Source organism: Solea solea, unplaced genomic scaffold, assembly GCF_958295425.1.
Source record: "Solea solea unplaced genomic scaffold, fSolSol10.1 scaffold_55, whole genome shotgun sequence".
NCBI lineage: Eukaryota > Metazoa > Chordata > Actinopteri > Pleuronectiformes > Soleidae > Solea > Solea solea.
Window position 1 is genome coordinate 175,001 of NW_026704055.1, and position 7,500 is coordinate 182,500.

General features: G+C 40.6%; 2 non-coding genes and 3 pseudogenes across 2 annotated transcripts; all 5 read left to right on the forward strand.

The window, feature by feature from the left end:
• Positions 1-91, forward strand: part of LOC131450811 (U2 spliceosomal RNA) — a 104-nt pseudogene extending 13 nt beyond the window's left edge.
• A 2,834-nt stretch (positions 92-2,925) lies between these two features.
• Positions 2,926-3,068, forward strand: LOC131450815 (U2 spliceosomal RNA; annotated as a pseudogene).
• Positions 3,069-3,603: 535 nt separating this feature from the next.
• Positions 3,604-3,767, forward strand: LOC131450738 (U1 spliceosomal RNA). The gene has a single exon (XR_009235630.1). It is a non-coding gene; the product is annotated as a U1 spliceosomal RNA (small nuclear RNA).
• A 626-nt stretch (positions 3,768-4,393) lies between these two features.
• LOC131450850 (U5 spliceosomal RNA) lies at positions 4,394-4,506 on the forward strand. Its single transcript, XR_009235734.1, has one exon. It is a non-coding gene; the product is annotated as a U5 spliceosomal RNA (small nuclear RNA).
• A 179-nt stretch (positions 4,507-4,685) lies between these two features.
• LOC131450813 (U2 spliceosomal RNA) lies at positions 4,686-4,789 on the forward strand (annotated as a pseudogene).
• The last annotated feature ends 2,711 nt before the right edge of the window (positions 4,790-7,500 follow it).

A 7,500-nucleotide genomic window follows, 5' to 3' on the forward strand; every position in this document is an offset into this window, starting at 1 on the left:
CTTTTGGCTAAGATCAAGTGTAGTATCTGTTCTTATCAGTTTAATATCTGATATGTCCTCTATATGGGGATTAAATATTTATTTATTTATTTATTTTATTTATTTATTTATTTATTTCGGTCATGACATTTAGATCACTCATCACATAACATTGCAGTTCACACAATATACATAACCGAAAGGGAAAGCGGGAGAAGCAAAGCTTAACTAGTCCCGCCCCATTATCATCATACATTTCATTTCCTTTTTTTTTTTTTTTTTTTTTTTTTTTTTTTATTTTGCTTTTTTTTTTTTTTTTTTTTTTTAATGACATTTTGACAAAGAAAACATGTTTCAGCATCCGGTAGCACTCAGAGATATAGTCTAGCTCTAGACAGTCAACTCAGACTCCATGTGTGTATGTTCATGTGTCCATGGTGTTCCATCGCGCCGTTGCACCGTTTCCCCCAGTGTCTACAAATTTCTGTCTCTGACCTTTGTCATATTTTCTTTCTGTGTCAGTCTGTATCGATTAATAGTCATCTCTACATACTTCTTTTTAAATACACTCAGTTTTGCTGATTTTTTCATCTCCTCATCCAGATTGTTCCACTGTCTGACCCCCGTGACCGATACAGTAAAGGATTTTAATGTAGTTCTTACCCTTCTCTGCCTAAACCTCATGTTCCCTCTTAGATTGTGTCCCTCCCCTCTGTTCAGGAATAATGTCTGTAGATTGTGAGGGAGGTTTTTGTTGGCAGCCCTATAAATCATCTGTACTGTGCGGTATTTTATTAAGTCATAGAATTTGAGTATTTTTGATTTGGTAAATAGTTGATTTGTATGTTCTCTGTAACTGGCATGATGTAGGATTCTCAAGGCTCTTTTTTGGAGTATAAACAGGGGATAAGTAGTGGTTTTGTAAGTGTGTCCCCAGACCTCTGCGCAGTATTGCAGGTGTGGAGAGACTAGTGCGCAGTACAACAAGTACAGTGCCTTCTGGTTTAATAGTTTTTGTGCCCTCCAAAGTATGGACACACTCCTGGCCAGCTTGCCTTTTAACTGTTTGGTGTGTGGCTTCCAACTTAACATGTCATCAATAATCACTCCCAGCACTTTGTACTCTTTAACCCTTTCGATGTCCACTCCATTAACTTGTATGTTAATACTAGTCTTACATCCTTTTTTCCCATACAGCATATATTTAGTTTTCTCTAGATTTAGAGATAGTTTATTTATATTAAACCACACATGTAGCTTGGCCATTTCATTATTGACTGTTTCCACTAATTGGTTTAGGTCTTCCCCCGAACAGAAAATATTAGTATCATCTGCAAATAATGTTAATTTCAGAATATTGGATACCTTGCATATGTCATTAATGTATAGTATAAACAGTTTAGGGCCGAGCACTGATCCTTGTGGAACCCCACAAATTATGTCCAAGCAAGTCGATGTGCAATCTCCCATCTTAACATATTGAGATCTGTTGTGAAGATAACTCTTGACCCATTCCGGTGCTATGCCTCTTATACCGTATCTCTCCAGTTTAGCTATCAAAATATCATGGTTGATGGTGTCAAATGCCTTTTTCAGGTCTATGAATATTCCTATTGAATGTAATTTTTGATCAATGGCGTCAGTAATGGTTTCCACAGACTCAGTTAAAGCTAGAGCCGTCGAGTGGTTTCTTCTGAATCCATATTGGCTATCATATAGCAGATTGTGTTTGTTAATGAAGTTGTCTAGCCTTTCGTTAAATAGTTTCTCCAAAATTTTTGACAATTGTGGTAGTATTGAGACTGGTCTGTAATTTGTAAATTCATGTATGTCACCTTTCTTAAACAATGGCACTACTTTCGCCACTTTCATTTTGGTGGGAAATGTCCCAGTTTGAAATGACAGGTTGCAGATGTGTGTTAAGGGTGAAACGATTTCAACTATTACTTTCTTAATTAGCTTCATGTCGAGGTCGTCAACATCCGTGGATGTTTTTGCTACACATTTGTTGACCAGGTGTGTAATCTCTCTGTCCTTCACTGGGGTGAGAAACATTGTGCTTAGATTTCTGTCTCTGTCCTTATCAAAGTGGTCCCAGTGAAGGAGTGAGTCAGGAATGTTCTTTGCCAAATTCGGCCCCACATTGACGAAAAATTCATTAAATCTTTCTGCTATGATTTCTTTGTTATCTTCCTTAGTGTTTTTGTCCTTGAAGTAGAGAGGATAGCTAGGTTTGGTGTTATTGCTTTTGATCACATCATTTAGAATGTCCCATAGTTTTTTAGTATAGCTCATGTTTTCTGCCAGCAGATTACTGTAGTATTCTTTTTTGCAGTCCTTTAGGATGCTATTTAGTTTGTTCCTATATTGTTTGTATCTCGTTTCTGAATGTTCTGTCCTTAATCTCATGTACTGTCTGTACAGGGTGTTTTTCTTCTTGCAGGCGTTTATCAACGTTTTTGTTAACCATGGTTTCCCCTCATTTTTCTGATTTGTGTGTCTTTTCATTACAGGACAGTGTCTATTATACAACGTGTTAAATATTTGCAAAAAGGAATCATAAGCATCATTTACATCTGTTTCTTTGTAGACCTCGTTCCAGTCCTGCCTCATTAGTTCGTTTTTCAGTGTAAGCATCCCTTTTTCAGTCCTGACCCTTCTGTATATATTTCTATTCTGTGTCTGTGTAACAGTGTGCTTCCAGTCATAGATAGCAAAGATTGGCAGGTGGTCGCTTATGTCGTTTATCAGTAGTCCTCTTGTTATGCCTGTCCCTATAATATTTGTGAAAATATTATCAATTAGGGTCGCACTGTGTGTCGTGAACCTGCTTGGACGTGTAATGAGGGGTTGTAGGCCCATCGTATACATCATATTAATGAAGTCATCAATCATCGTATTTCGTTTCGGGTTGAGTAAGTCAATGTTCACATCGCCACAGATAAAAACCCTCTTTTGGCTGGTCCCTGAAAACATCCTTCCCATATTAAATGCATTTTTGAGCATTGGGCGGTGAAACCTGGGGCTTGCTCTCTTCACTCCTTGCATTAACCTGGTATTGCAGTGCAACCAGGAACGGTGCACCGTTCTCTTTTTTTCTGTGAAAACCAAAGCAAGGCTGAAACTGGAAGGACATTAACGTGTGCCGTGCGTCAACGTGATTGCAAGCCCACGTTTCTTGTAAGGAAGCAGCAGTGTCAAAGCGTGCTGCAGTGTAAAAGTGTGCTGCAGTGTAAAAGCTTACAGCACCTGGTATTCCCAGGCAGTCTCCCATCCAAGTACTAACCAGGCCCGACCCTGCTTAGCTTCCAGGATCAGAGCCTTTATCGCCACTACCTGCTACACTCTATTCCAGTATTTGGAAGCTACACCGAGATGGGTAAGCTGCTGTTGGTGCCGTCAGGTCCAGTTGTTGCTGAATCTATAGGAAATGACAGCCAGGTATGCCAGTGAAAAGGTCGAGTGTTTCCTCTCCAATGTGTGCTGGAGGTTGAAGTTGAACACAGCACAGCATTAACGAGCACCTGAGTCAAGGCATTGGACTCTGGGACTATCCATTTCCTGCACCATCGGCCAAAGAGCTGTGTCTGGGAACAGCCACCCAGTGCTGGGCAAGTACACCTCATACTTACCTGGCAGGGGAGACACCATGATCAAGAAGGTGGTTCACCCAGGGCGAGGCTCAGCCATTGCACTCTGGTTGTGCTGACCCCTGCAAATTCCCCAAACGTGGGAATCTTGACTGCATAATTTTTGCTGGTGGGGTACTGCGTCCGCGCTCTCCCCCGATGACGTAGTTGTAAGCAAAGGTCAGCCGCCCAAAGTTCCGCCTTGTGTGCCCATCTCCAGGCTTCTCACGTGCTCGCAGAGCGACATCCCCAGTCTTTCCAAGTTGCTGGGAATGGGATCGTTGTGGGTGTTGTCTTTTAGCTCTAAGGAAATGTCATGCTCCCTTTCCCGGCTCTTTGTAGGAGAACTGGATTGATGGAGATGGATCCATGGCCATCATGCCAAGGGTTAATACTTTGGCGCTTGTTCCGTCCACTCCTGTACATTGACCTGATATTGAAGCGATGCCAGGAGCAGCTCACCATTTCAGAAGCCCGGAGGAGCTGGGAAACGGCCCGGCAGTTTGTACTGCTCGGTGTGACACAGAGCTGCTTTGCTCATGCACTCACATCTACCACTAAACCTTGGAGGTGTGCCACAGCCTCAGCGATTGATAGAAAACTGCAGCACACAACCAACAGTAAGAATGCGCTTCCAAACATGCAGTCAAATGTGGGCGGTTGATTGGCCGGCAAACCAAAAACGTTGAAGAAAGGCTGTCCCAAGGTGGCCGGCCGGGCCGACCGAGACTGTGGTGACTCCGGCGGATAGACTCCTTGGCTGCTCTCAAGGAGAGGGGCTATGTCGACTCTGGTTTTTCTTCAAAATGCACAAGTCTTTCGCCTTTTACTAAAGACTTCCGTGGAGAGGAACGTCCGAGAGTTTAAGTTATTTTTGGTGGGCTTTGCTGTATGGCTGCGCCCTTTGAGTGTGTCAAATGTCAAGCAGCTGTCCGTCACGGCTCAGAGGTGCACTTAGATCACCTGGGGGCGGAGGTGATCGGCAGCAGCCTTTGTTATGCGCACTTCAGAAACATGGCACCACAACAAGTAACTTGTGCGCCAAGATCTTGAGTTGGCCCCAGACACTGGCGGGCCATCGCTTATCGGCCTTTTGGCTAAGATCAAGTGTAGTATCTGTTCTTATCAGTTTAATATCTGATATGTCCTCTATATGGGGATTAAATATTTATTTATTTATTTATTTTATTTATTTATTTATTTATTTCGGTCATGACATTTAGATCACTCATCACATAACATTGCAGTTCACACAATATACATAACCGAAAGGGAAAGCGGGAGAAGCAAAGCTTAACTAGTCCCGCCCCATTATCATCATACATTTCATTTCCTTTTTTTTTTTTTTTTTTTTTTTTTTTTTTTTATTTTGCTTTTTTTTTTTTTTTTTTTTTTTAATGACATTTTGACAAAGAAAACATGTTTCAGCATCCGGTAGCACTCAGAGATATAGTCTAGCTCTAGACAGTCAACTCAGACTCCATGTGTGTATGTTCATGTGTCCATGGTGTTCCATCGCGCCGTTGCACCGTTTCCCCCAGTGTCTACAAATTTCTGTCTCTGACCTTTGTCATATTTTCTTTCTGTGTCAGTCTGTATCGATTAATAGTCATCTCTACATACTTCTTTTTAAATACACTCAGTTTTGCTGATTTTTTCATCTCCTCATCCAGATTGTTCCACTGTCTGACCCCCGTGACCGATACAGTAAAGGATTTTAATGTAGTTCTTACCCTTCTCTGCCTAAACCTCATGTTCCCTCTTAGATTGTGTCCCTCCCCTCTGTTCAGGAATAATGTCTGTAGATTGTGAGGGAGGTTTTTGTTGGCAGCCCTATAAATCATCTGTACTGTGCGGTATTTTATTAAGTCATAGAATTTGAGTATTTTTGATTTGGTAAATAGTTGATTTGTATGTTCTCTGTAACTGGCATGATGTAGGATTCTCAAGGCTCTTTTTTGGAGTATAAACAGGGGATAAGTAGTGGTTTTGTAAGTGTGTCCCCAGACCTCTGCGCAGTATTGCAGGTGTGGAGAGACTAGTGCGCAGTACAACAAGTACAGTGCCTTCTGGTTTAATAGTTTTTGTGCCCTCCAAAGTATGGACACACTCCTGGCCAGCTTGCCTTTTAACTGTTTGGTGTGTGGCTTCCAACTTAACATGTCATCAATAATCACTCCCAGCACTTTGTACTCTTTAACCCTTTCGATGTCCACTCCATTAACTTGTATGTTAATACTAGTCTTACATCCTTTTTTCCCATACAGCATATATTTAGTTTTCTCTAGATTTAGAGATAGTTTATTTATATTAAACCACACATGTAGCTTGGCCATTTCATTATTGACTGTTTCCACTAATTGGTTTAGGTCTTCCCCCGAACAGAAAATATTAGTATCATCTGCAAATAATGTTAATTTCAGAATATTGGATACCTTGCATATGTCATTAATGTATAGTATAAACAGTTTAGGGCCGAGCACTGATCCTTGTGGAACCCCACAAATTATGTCCAAGCAAGTCGATGTGCAATCTCCCATCTTAACATATTGAGATCTGTTGTGAAGATAACTCTTGACCCATTCCGGTGCTATGCCTCTTATACCGTATCTCTCCAGTTTAGCTATCAAAATATCATGGTTGATGGTGTCAAATGCCTTTTTCAGGTCTATGAATATTCCTATTGAATGTAATTTTTGATCAATGGCGTCAGTAATGGTTTCCACAGACTCAGTTAAAGCTAGAGCCGTCGAGTGGTTTCTTCTGAATCCATATTGGCTATCATATAGCAGATTGTGTTTGTTAATGAAGTTGTCTAGCCTTTCGTTAAATAGTTTCTCCAAAATTTTTGACAATTGTGGTAGTATTGAGACTGGTCTGTAATTTGTAAATTCATGTATGTCACCTTTCTTAAACAATGGCACTACTTTCGCCACTTTCATTTTGGTGGGAAATGTCCCAGTTTGAAATGACAGGTTGCAGATGTGTGTTAAGGGTGAAACGATTTCAACTATTACTTTCTTAATTAGCTTCATGTCGAGGTCGTCAACATCCGTGGATGTTTTTGCTACACATTTGTTGACCAGGTGTGTAATCTCTCTGTCCTTCACTGGGGTGAGAAACATTGTGCTTAGATTTCTGTCTCTGTCCTTATCAAAGTGGTCCCAGTGAAGGAGTGAGTCAGGAATGTTCTTTGCCAAATTCGGCCCCACATTGACGAAAAATTCATTAAATCTTTCTGCTATGATTTCTTTGTTATCTTCCTTAGTGTTTTTGTCCTTGAAGTAGAGAGGATAGCTAGGTTTGGTGTTATTGCTTTTGATCACATCATTTAGAATGTCCCATAGTTTTTTAGTATAGCTCATGTTTTCTGCCAGCAGATTACTGTAGTATTCTTTTTTGCAGTCCTTTAGGATGCTATTTAGTTTGTTCCTATATTGTTTGTATCTCGTTTCTGAATGTTCTGTCCTTAATCTCATGTACTGTCTGTACAGGGTGTTTTTCTTCTTGCAGGCGTTTATCAACGTTTTTGTTAACCATGGTTTCCCCTCATTTTTCTGATTTGTGTGTCTTTTCATTACAGGACAGTGTCTATTATACAACGTGTTAAATATTTGCAAAAAGGAATCATAAGCATCATTTACATCTGTTTCTTTGTAGACCTCGTTCCAGTCCTGCCTCATTAGTTCGTTTTTCAGTGTAAGCATCCCTTTTTCAGTCCTGACCCTTCTGTATATATTTCTATTCTGTGTCTGTGTAACAGTGTGCTTCCAGTCATAGATAGCAAAGATTGGCAGGTGGTCGCTTATGTCGTTTATCAGTAGTCCTCTTGTTATGCCTGTCCCTATAATATTTGTGAAAATATTATCAATTAGGGTCGCACTGTGTGTCG